Source organism: Rhinoraja longicauda, chromosome 12 (genome assembly GCF_053455715.1).
Source record: "Rhinoraja longicauda isolate Sanriku21f chromosome 12, sRhiLon1.1, whole genome shotgun sequence".
In the NCBI taxonomy this organism is placed as follows: domain Eukaryota; kingdom Metazoa; phylum Chordata; class Chondrichthyes; order Rajiformes; family Arhynchobatidae; genus Rhinoraja; species Rhinoraja longicauda.
Window position 1 is genome coordinate 37,484,887 of NC_135964.1, and position 12,115 is coordinate 37,497,001.

Genomic DNA, 12,115 nt, shown 5'->3' on the forward strand with positions numbered 1-12,115 from the left:
CAGCAAATTTCCAAAACAATCATTCATGCAATAACTGGCCACATGATAGCATCAGAATTCAGTTGGATAGCATCTGTTGTTTGGCTGCAAATCTCCTTATAATTTAGCATAGGGATGTGCACATTTAAAACAGCAGTAGAAGATATGAGAGCAGGCCGTTTTAGACTATAGATACAGCTTGGAAACAGGCCCTTCGGCCCACCGAGTCCATGCTGACCAGCGATCACCCCCTACGCTAGCACTATCCTACACATTAGGAACAATTTACCATTTTTACTGAACCCAATTAGCTTACAAACCTGTACGTCTTGGGAGTGTAAGAGGAAACCGAAGCGCCCAGCGAAAACCCACGTGCCACAGGGAGAATGTATAAAACTCCGTACGGACAGCACCTGCAGTCAGAATCAAACCCGGATGTCTGGCGCTGTAAGGCAGCAACTCTACCGCTGCACCACTGTGTTGCCCACATCAGTCATTTTATGTATCGAGAGATTAAGGAGCTTCTCAACCATATCAGAACAAGAAATTCTTGTCACTGCAGACACTGTGCTGCCCAATAGGCCATTTTGGCCTATTCTGCCATTTAACAAAATTATGGCTGATCTTTGGACTCAGTTTCGCTTGTATGCACTTTTGAACATTTTCTCAAACACTTAAACATTGCATTTGAACTTCAACAACCCTCTCCCATAAGGAATGCTAAAAATTCACCATCTGCTGGCTGAAGAAATGCCATCCCAAATAATATACCCCATTGTTTCAAGACTGTGAACCTCTGTTTCTCAACTCCACAGCCAGAGGGGAATCTACTCTGTCATACCCTATAAGAATTTCATACATTTCAATGAGATGGCTTTACACTTGTACTGAATCCTCTTGGAATAAAATACACCATACTGCTTGCTATATTGCAGTTGGAGAGGCAGCTGCATCTTCCTCATGGGACAGCCTTGTGGTGCTCGAACATAGCAGTCTTGTCCAACTCCAGCTGTCTGCACTTGGAGCATTTAGCTGTGAAGTGCTGTCCTTTCTACCTCCCCGGGAAATTCATCGCCATCATCCTAACTGCGGTCGACATAATTCCCCCTTTCTGACGTCGGCTAGCACTGGAAGAGCTGCACACTGTGGTCAACAAACACAGAACAGTGCATCCCAACACCCCTCTCATCACATCCTGAGACTTGAACAAGGCTGGTTTTGAAGAAACCCTTGCTTCCTACAGGACGAGACCAAGTAGTAGCTCAAGTGATGGCAAGGCATCACTCCCGCATGAGCCCAATGCTTTTTAAGCTTGCTTCGCAAGAGAGAATATCGATGTGTTCACAGTCAATTTAAACTGTTGGCAAGCAATTGGCACTGCGGTTTTGCCTTCTCTTGACTTAGAGGATTTCCTTATTCTAGGTCAGGATCTTGAACCATTGGGTGTGATATTTCAAGCATGTTTAAATGTGTTTTTCCACAGATGAAGGCTCAGGTAATCGACTAGGATTTTGGCACAAAATCAACAATCACTTACCATATTAATATGAAGCAGAGTACGATGAGTTGAAACAACAGAAAGGGAACATACCGTGATCATTATAACTCAGATTTATACTCCTGGGTCACTTAAATACACTGCTATTTTATCCAGGAATTGCATTAAGTGATTGATGATGGTGTTCAATTGCCACGTTCAGTTCACTGGGGATTTTGAACATAGCTGGTAGCAGAAACTGCAGATGCTGGTTTACAGAAAAAAGACACCAAGTACTGGAGTAATTCAGCGAGTCAGGCTGCATCTCTGGGGAAACATGGATAGGTGACACTTTGGGTCGGGACACTTCTTCAGACTGATCAATGGTTTGGCAGCTAAGGAAGCTCATTTGGCCTAAAGGGTCCTGATCCAAAGCATGTCCTTCAGAGATGGTACCCGGCCTGCTGAGTTACTCCAGCACTCAGTGGCCTAAGCAAAGTTCCAGTATCTGCAGGTCTTGGTGTCCACAAGCTCATTTATATACAAATCATTCCTACCATGGTCCAGCACACACAACTCTTTTTACAGCTAGTCACTTGCAACCATTAAATGAATTGATTATTCATTCCGGAACATAGAAAAGTACAGTAACGAGCCCCTCAGCACACGATGTCCATGCCAAACATAATGCCAAGTTTAGCTAATCTCCTCTGCCTGCACATTATCCATATCATCCTGACCACAAAGGCAAGAGACATACATGGGAGGCGCACAGTAAAATCCCATGAGAGTGACTGCACCTTTCCAATTTTTGAGCTCTACCCAGATCGTCTCCCCGAAGGTCTTCTCTGCGTGTTATTCTCCCCGATTAGTTAAGTAAATCCACCACCTCTTTCACCTCCCTCTATCACGTCCGAAACATCAAAACCGTGCAATGACGGTCACCCTGTCATGTTTGTCTCACAACCAAGTCTCCAAAATGGTCACAACACCATAGTTTCCAGCACTGATCCAGGCTCCTCTTTCATCTGCTTTAGCCACAATACTCCTCGCATTGAAATAAACACACTACAAACCACCCATTTCACCATGTTCCTTGTCCAGCCCTGTCTGCCCTTCCTTTGAGACTTACTGGTCATAACCTCTACCTTCACACATTCCTTCCAATTTTTGACATTCTACTCTGGTACCCACTTCCCTGCCTCTGCCTCTCTAGTTTAAACCCTCCCAAGTAGCACTAGCAGAACCTCCTGCAAGGATGTTGGTTTCCCTCCAGTTCAGGTGCAACCCGTCTCTCTTGGACAAATCACCTCTGCCCAGAAGAGATGCCAATGGTGCAAAAGTCTGAATCCCTGCCTCCTGCACCAACCCTTTAGCCACTCATTCGTCTGCCCTATCTTCCCATTCCTATCCTCACTTGCATTTAGCACGTCAAGGACCTGCTTCATCACCTTTTGCCTAATCCCCTATATTCATTCTGCAGGACCTCGTAACTTTTCCAACCCATGTCAATTGTGGCCACGTGCACAATTTCTGGTCGCTCACCTTTGAGAACGTTGTGCAACCACTCCATGACATCCTAGACCCCTGGCATCAGGGTGACAACACTCCATCCTGGAATCCCATCTGCAGCCACAGAATCTCCCGTCTGTCTCCCCAACACCTAGCACTTCAGCTTCCCCGCTTTGCCTCAGAGTTAGGCCTGTTGCCACAGACTGACTGCTGCTGGTGCTCTCCCTTAAACAGTCATCCCTCCTCTCCCCAACAACAGTATCCAAAATGGTATACCTGTTTGGAAAGGGAATGGCCACAGGGGATTCCTGTGCTCTTTGACCACTCCCTTTCCTGGTGGTCACCCATCTACATTCTACCTGCACCTCTGGTATGACCATCTGACAAAAACTCCTCTCATTCTTCCTTCACGCTTTCACTTCCCTCTCGCAGTTAGTAAGGAGCTGTGGCTGGACGCACCGCCCACGTGCGAGATGCTCAGGGACACTGGGTGTCTCGCAGACTCCCTGCATTCTGCAGGAGCACACCAAAGCCCTAACTGCCATTTTCACTGCACGATCACGAGGGAAACCTCCGAAAATAAAAAACCTCATCTTATTTTACGCTCAGTCTCCTCGAAGCCCCCAAGCCTCAATATTTACCTTTGCAGACAGCATTTGCGCCTCAATAAACAACCTCTCTTAGCACAGCCATGTGCCTTCCCTTCTTAGTGCTGCATCTTTCAATGAGCCGATCGAACAGCTGCCTTTTAAACTACCCCAGAGCCAATGCACATGTCTTTGGATGCAGCTCTGCTCCCAGGCTAGAAACCAGATTGTAGTTTTTATCTTGAATCATGCTGCTCTCTTTCTGATTAGCAAATCCACAAAGTGCAGAAGCAATTAACTCTTAAACAGCCAATCTAGTCAATATCAGAATACAGATGCTCCCCGCCTTACGACGCTTCGACTTACGATATTTCGACTTTGTGATGGTGCAAACAGCAGCGACCCATAGCGAGCCGCAGCTCGTTTCCGGCCACGTGATCAGGTGCATTAAATGCATTTCGACTTACGATATTTTCGGTTTCCAATGGGTTTCTCGGAATGTAACCCCATCGTAAGTTGCGGAGCACCTGTGTTGCTTGCAAATTTGTTGCTAAGTTACAAATCTATTTTGCATATCCATAGGTGATAAACAAGTTGAACATAATTTTTTCTTTTACTTTTTTAAAGTCTTTAGAGATACAGCGCGGAAACAGGCCCTTCGGCCCACTAAGAATAGCGATCACCGTACACTAGCACTAACCTACACATTATAATAGACAATAGACAATAGGTGCAGGAGGAGGCCATTCGGCCCTTCGAGCCAGCACCGCCATTCAATGTGATCATGGCTGATCATTCTCAATCAGTACCCCGTTCCTGCCTCCTCCCCATACCCCCTGACTCCGCTATCCTTAAGAGCTCTATCCAGCTCTCTCTTGAATGCATTCAGAGAATTGGCCTCCACTGCCTTCTGAGGCAGAGAATTCCACAGATTCACAACTCTCTGACTGAAAATGTTTTTCCTCATCTCAGTTCTAAATGGCCTACCCCTTATTCTTAAACTGTGTCCCCTTGTTCTGGACTCCCCCAACATTGGGAACATGTTTCCTGCCTCTAACGTGTCCAACCCCTTAATAATCTCATTAGGGACAATTTTAACCAAATTTTAACCTGCAAACCAGTACGGGTTTGGAGTGTGCAAGGAAACCAGAGCACCTGAAGAAAACCCACGTGCTCACATCGAGAACATACAATCTCCGTACAGACAACACATACAGTCAGGATAGACCCCGGGACTTTGGCGCTGCAAGGCAGCAACTCCATCGCTGTGCCATCCTTAATGAAACAAATTTTCTTCTTGCATTCTGAATTCACTTTAAAAAAGTTAATCCCCATTTTATGTTGACCCAAAAAAAACTCAGATGATTTTTGGCACCTCACTGTTTCCACAACTCTTTGCCACTGATCCAGGCCATGTATTTACCATGTATGTAAATGCTTAGGTATTTACATGTTGTTGTTGTTCGTCCTTCGGGTTCGAAGATGACCATGACTTCACTTTCAGTTGGAGGATTGGTGACTGATGAGGCCAATCCGGGCCCGGAAGGCACGCCCACACGTAGGACACAAGTGGATGGCTGCTTCAGTGGAAGTGGAGGTAGCCCGGACCTTGCGCGCGGTGCGTTTCCTCTGGGCCTCTGCAGTGCATCTGTTCTCTGCTGCAAGGGCTCCTGTGGTGAGCTTGCTACGCCAGGTTGGACGGTCCAGAGCAAGAGACTCCCAAGTGCTGAGGTTGATGTCCAAGTCTTTGAGGGACACTTTGAGGCAGTCCTTAAACCGTTTCTTCTGTCCTCCTACTGAGCGCTTGCCCTGACACTGTTCTCCATACAGAAGCTGTTTTGGCAGTCGACTCTCAGGCATTCTGACGACATGGCCTGCCCATCTGGCTTGGGCTTTCCCTAGGAAGGTGTGGACGCTGGGGATTCCGGCCCGTTCCAAGACCACTGTATATAATAATAATAATAATAAGCATTTATTTTATATAGCGCCTTATCAGGTGCTCAAAGCGCTTTACATAAACAATCAAACATAAAAACAAACAGACAAACTATCCTAACGGAGAAGCGGCGAATAAACAACGCCAGCGTCCTCTCACGTCAGGGTCCGGCAGTAGACAACAAAAAGCACAGGACACACAGATACAATTTTTACACAATTTTTTACACAAACAGCCATCACAGTGATTGCTCTAGGCACACCCTCACTGTGATGGAAGGCAAAGTCTTATCTCCTCCTGATTTCTTCTCCCGTGGTGCCACGAGGTGATCGAGGCTCCCAACTTTTTGAAGCCCCCACTGGGCGATGGAAAGTCCCAGGGCCGAGCCGAGCAGGCCGATGAAAGTCCTGAGCCCCCACCGGGCGATGGTAAGTCCCAGGGCCGAGCCGAGCAGGCCGATGAAGGTCCTGAGCCCTCACCAGGCGATGGTAAGTCCCAGGGCCGAGCCGAGCAGGCCGATGAAGGTCCTGAGCCCCCACCGGGCGATGGTAAGTCCCAGGGCCGAGCCGAGCAGGCCGATGAAGGTCCTGAGCCCCCACCAGGCGATGGTAAGTCCCAGGGCCGAGCCGAGCAGGCCGATGAAGGTCCTGAGCCCCCACCGGGTGATGGAAAGTCCCAGGGCCGAGCCAAGCAGGCCGATGAAAGTCTTGAGCCCCCATCGGGCGATGGAAAGTGCTGCGGCCGAGCCACGCAGGGCGATGAAGGGCCTGCGGGCGGGTCGATCATACCTCGCACTTCGGTTGAAGCTGCTACGGCTGGAGCTCCCGAAAGCCGGTCGCCAGCCAGGGACCTGCGAACTCCCGATGTTGCGGTCTGCAGGGCCCACGGCCGAAGCCTCCGAGATGGTAAGTCCAGGCCCTGCGACCGGAGTTTTCAAGGTCGATCCCAGCTGGAGGCCGCCGACTCCACGATGTTAGGCCGTAGCGCGAACGGAGATACGACACGGTAAAGGTCGCATCTCCGTTGAGGAGGAGATTTGAAAAAAGGTTTCCCCCAACCCCCCCCCCCCCCCCCACATACACAGAGTTAAAAATAAAACAAAACGTACAATTAAATGATGACAGACAAAAAACAAAAAAAAAGACAGAGAGACTGCCGGTGAGCCGTGTCGGGAATTTTGTCCTGCCACCTGATGTGAAGGAGTCTGTGTAGGCAGCTTAAGTGAAAGTGGTTGAGCTGTTTAGCTTATCTGCTGTAGACAGTCCAGGTCTCACTGGCATAGAGAAGAGTGGTGAGTACCGCTGCATGGTAGACCTTCAGCTTGGTGGTAAGGCTGAGTCCTCTCCACTCCCAAACATTCCCATGGAGTCGCCCAAAGGCAGCGCTGGCCTTGGCAATCCTGCTGTTGACCTCAGCGTCAATGTTCACCACTCGCGAGAGTGTACTACCCAGATAGGTAAAGCTGTCGACTGCCTGTAGATTCTGCCCCTTCACCGTGATGTGTGGTTCCTGGTAGGGCTTTCCAGGCGCGGGCTGGTACATAACTTCAGACTTTTTGGTGCTAATGGAGAGACCAAAGTTGTCACAGGCCTGTGAGAAGCAGTCCATTTCATGCTGCATCTTCTGCTCTGTGCTGGCGTTGAGGGCGCAGTCATCAGGAAATAAGAAATCTCTGATGATGGTCTCCTTCACCTTTGTAACAGCTTGCAGGCGCCTGAGGTTGAACAGCCTGCTGTCAGTCCTGTACCTGATGTGTATTCCATCCTGGCAGTCATGGAAGGCATCGGTCAGCATGGCAGAGAAGACCATGCTGAAGAGTGTAGGGGCAAGAACACAACCTTGCTTCACGCCGTTTGTCACTGGAAAGGCTTCCGACTCGTTTCCATCATCTAGCACTTTCACCATCATGCCGTCATGGAACTGCCGGACAATCGTGATGAACTTGCTGGGACAGCCAAACTTCTGCATTATCTTCCACGTTTACATGGGACCCGAGCGATGCCTGTTCTGCACCGGACACATGGAACAGTTCTGGTTTCAGATCCTCTTTTCACATTGTATTGGCTACATTGGTGCATTACTCATAATGCTATCCACTTTACAGTGGAAACATCAAATGCAAACTGGATGACAGCTTTGTAGAACACTTCTATTCAGTCCACAAGAGCGACCCTGGTGTTCCTGCGGCCAACCACTTTCATTCTCTGACCCACTCATACTACGACTTCAGTCTCCAGCCTACTACATTAACCCAACCATTTCCGAGGCAAGCCTGATGAACAGCACTACAACTTCTCTCTAAGCACCTTGCAATCTTTGGGACTACCACTTCTCCATGCCCTCATCCAACCACCATTTCTTCATGCCTCTCTGCAGATGTAGCTTTTCATGTTTCAGTTCCATTCTCCTTTTGAGGAGAGGTGCCAAATTTCGAATCCAACTGCAGAATTGCAAGTAATCACTGACTTGATAATGCTGGTCAGCAGTCTATTACAATTTTAACCGAATTTTAACCTGCAAACTTGTACAGCTTTGGAGTGTGGGAGGAAACCAGAGCATCTGAAGAAAACCCACGAGTTCACAGTGAGAACATACATAACATAACATAACAAAACTTTATTGTCATTCGGTATAAATACCGAACGAAATTTCAGCAGTCACAAGACACAGCAGAAAAGAAAAGAACACAGGACACACGACCCCAACACAAACATCCCAACACAAACATACAACCTCCGTACAGACAAAAAATACAGTCAGGATAGACCCCGGGACTTTGGCCCGGCAGGGCAGCAACTCCATCGCTGTGCCATCCTTAATGAAACAAGTTATTCTTAATGTTTTAATGATTTATGCTTTAATCTTAATTGTTTACTGTATGTTCGTGTTGTTACTTGCGAGCAGAGTACCAAGGCACATTCCTTGTATGTGTACGTACTTGGCCAATAAACTTATTCAATTCAATTCCTTTTATTTTTCTACCTCTCTCTCTCTGCAACTTAACACACGTTTCCATCTACCTCTCTCTCTCTCTCTCTGCAACTTAACACACGTTTCCATCTACCTCTCTCTCTCTCTCTGCAACTTAACACACGTTTCCATCTACCTCTCTCTCTCTCTCTCTGCAACTTAACACACATTTCCATTTCCGATGAAAGGTCATCGGCCTGAAATCAACTTCTTCTCACCCATTGATGATGCTCGACATACTTGTGTCTCCAGCATTCCTGGTTCACGTTTTAGAATTCCAACAGGTATTTTGTTGCAATATTAATCGCCCTTTGATTCACCAAGTACCATGTTTATTTTATCTCATAAGATCATCCATCTCAATAAAAGATGACTTTTCTATAAAATCGCTTTATTTTAGTGCCAAGAATCTTGGTGTGCAGTGGAAATAGGAAGTTAACGTGTTTTATCACGATTATCACCAACCACCAGAGAGCAGCCCTGAACCACTATCTGCGTTATTGCAGGCCCTCGGACTATCTTTGATCAGACTTTGCATCTGAACATTATTCCCTTATCATGTATCATGTACAGTTGTACCGGGCCCTGGTGAGACCGCACCTGGAGTACTGTGTGCAGTTTTGGTCTCCAAATTTGAGGAAGGATATTCTTGCTATTGAGGGCGTGCAGCGTAGGTTCACTAGGTTAATTCCCGGAATGGCGGGACTGTCGTATGTTGAAAGGCTGGAGCAATTAGGCTTGTACACACTGGAATTTAGAAGGATGAGGGGGGATCTTATTGAAACATATAAGATCATTAGGGGATTGGACACATTAGAGGCAGGAAACATGTTCCCAATGTTGGGGGAGTCCAGAACAAGGGGCCACAGTTTAAGAATAAGGGGTAGGCCATTTAGAACGGAGATGAGGAAGAACTTTTTCAGTCAGAGAGTGGTGAAGGTGTGGAATTCTCTGCCTCAGAAGGCAGTGGAGGCCAGTTCGTTGGATGCTTTCAAGAGAGAGCTGGATAGAGCTCTTAAGGATAGCGGAGTGAGGGGGTATGGGGAGAAGGCAGGAACGGGGTACTGATTGAGAGTGATCAGCCATGATCGCATTGAATGGCGGTGCTGGCTCGAAGGGCTGAATGGCCTACTCCTGCACCTATTGTCTATTGTCTATTGTCTACACTGTAAATGACTCAATTGTAGCCATGCATTGTCTTTCTGCTGACTGGTTAGCATGTGACAAAAGCTTTTCACTGTACCCTGTGACAATAAACTAGACTTGACTATTCCGTTAAGGAGCAGAATCAATTGAACATAATACGCGGAGAGAAACGGATACGATAAATATAGACTGAGCAAAGGTGGGCCCATAAGCTAAAATTCTGAATTGGGGCAAGGCTAACTTTGAAGCTATTAGACAATAGTTTGCTACGGTCGATTGGAGTAGGCCGTTTGCGGGCAAAGTAATATCCGGAGAGTGGGATGCTCAGGACAGTGGAAACCTGTAGTTGAAATGTGTCTTAAATAGCTAGATGGAATTAGAAAGAGGGCCATAGGAAAGGGGATTTTTCTTAACCACAGAACCTGAGGAGCAACTTAATACCCCAGCCCCTCCTCCCCACATACGTTAAAAAAATATATAGAAAAGCAAGTGTGACTCCACAATAAGAACTACCATTTTTATTTCATTTTTTTTATCACAGAAATGTGAAGTTAATCACATACACTTGTTTACAAAGGAAGGACTGTGGCCCTGTTAGGCCATGTGCCATCCAGGCAATGGCACGAGACGTAGAGCACAGTTGTGTGTCCGAAAGAACTACACACAAGATGGTACCCAGGTGGGAAACGTTATTATAAAACAATGGCAGTATTTAGCAGACCATGATACTGCATGTGTTGGTTTCGATTTAGTAGCTCCTCTAATGAAAATAGTCAATAGTGCTTTATTTGTCACATATGCAACTGCACAGTGAAATTCATTTTGCATATATTACACATGTGGGCGCCGCCATTTTTGGTGCCATTATTGAAAGTCCAAAGTCCAGTCGGCCATCTCTGTGTCCCGGGGGCGCCTGCTGCAGCTGACCTTGAAGGCACAGGAGGCGTTACTCAGGTTCGTTTGCCTACCGGCCCATGCTCCTCGCATCCGACATCTCCAGCTCCCTCCCGGTCGATGAACCTTCGGGCAGATTCCCAATCCTGTCAACCCTTTGGGTGGGTTCGTGATCCCACTGGACTGTCGGGCGCGGTTTCGCCAAGCGACGAACCTTCCGGGCGGGCACCGTGGCCACTGCACCTTGGGAAGGCCTCGAGAATTCCCAGTCCTCACTTGTGTAGACACTGTAGGCAATAACTTGTCATACCTTTGTGTCAATAATTCCACCTGCTACTGTCAGACATTTTACAACATTACTCATGGTGGCACTTCATATTGATGGGACCGCCAGCACTTTTGTTAAGCAGCGCATTGCCAGGTTGTAACTGGGAAACTCTCAGCCCGTAGTGCACTAAGATTAGAGCGCGTGTCCAATGTTCCAAGGTACACATACATACATCCAGCTAGGCGCTGGAATTTAATTTGCCAGAACTGACTGAGTGATACCCTACGATTATTCAGTATGCGATATTTTGGTTATGTGGTGACAATGCCTATAAAGACTTCAGCCTCACTTGATCAGGAATCATATTCAGGAATCTCCAGGGACAAAGGATACACTTCGAAGACCTACCTGCAGTCTGTAATACAGGGTTCCACAAATGTCTCCACATCCTGATATCTGGCCTGGGAGTAAATGTGCTAGAGAAGACATTTGGATGGCTCTAGTCCTTCTCCCAGTGGCGTGGGTGGTGGGGGGGGGGAAAGAGTTTGAGGCCCTCAATGAATCCTGCTGCCTATTCTCCAACCAAGATAAACAAATTGAGACTGATGGAAGGATTATTCAGCATCTTGCGCAAGATCTAAAGAGGTAGTGTAGGGACATAGGGATTGGCCAGGTAATAGAACCCTCGGATTGGGTTACGGTCACGGGGTGAGGAAGCGCGGGGTATTTAAATGCTTGGCGCCAAATGTAGGATTAGAGATTAGATTAGTGAGTGAAGTTAGTGTTCGTCCAGAAAGAAGTCTGTTGCGTTTGTCACGGGTTTTATACCAATAAAGTATTTGGATAATACCACTCGTCTGGACTCACTACAGTAGAGCCCTTTAACTGGTAGGCATGGCTCCCTGATATAGGGAGCGAGGCTGGACGATTCTAAGACCATTTAAAAATATGCTGCTATTATTTTGCTCACTGGCGTCACCAGTTCCAGTTACCATCATGCGAGCTCTCTGCTTTTCAAAACAGCACACCCGTCTCGATGCCGATCCCCACCATATCACGTTTCAATATTCTGCTAAGCATGTCTTTCTGCAACTCCCAATCTCTCTGTAAAATGACATTGACCAACGCCTTTTCGTGTCGTCGTATTAGGATAAAAGGGAGGATTGTGGAAAGAACGGAGCTGTTCCATCTTGTCATGAAAATGGGCAATGCTCTGTACTAGGCTAAACATGTCTGGTCATACTGACCCATGACGTCAACAACTTGAACACCTACATGTCTTGTTTTTTAGTGAAAGGGCCATGTTGCCAAGGGGACAATTACAATACAATATAATACAATACAAT

The 12,115-nt window shown here is 47.1% G+C and overlaps 1 protein-coding gene across 2 annotated transcripts in view; it reads right to left on the minus strand.

Moving 5' to 3' along the window:
- LOC144598918 (NXPE family member 3-like) overlaps window positions 1-12,115 on the minus strand; it is a 61,007-nt gene that overhangs the window by 19,401 nt on the left and 29,491 nt on the right. The gene's annotated exons all lie outside the window — the stretch shown is intronic.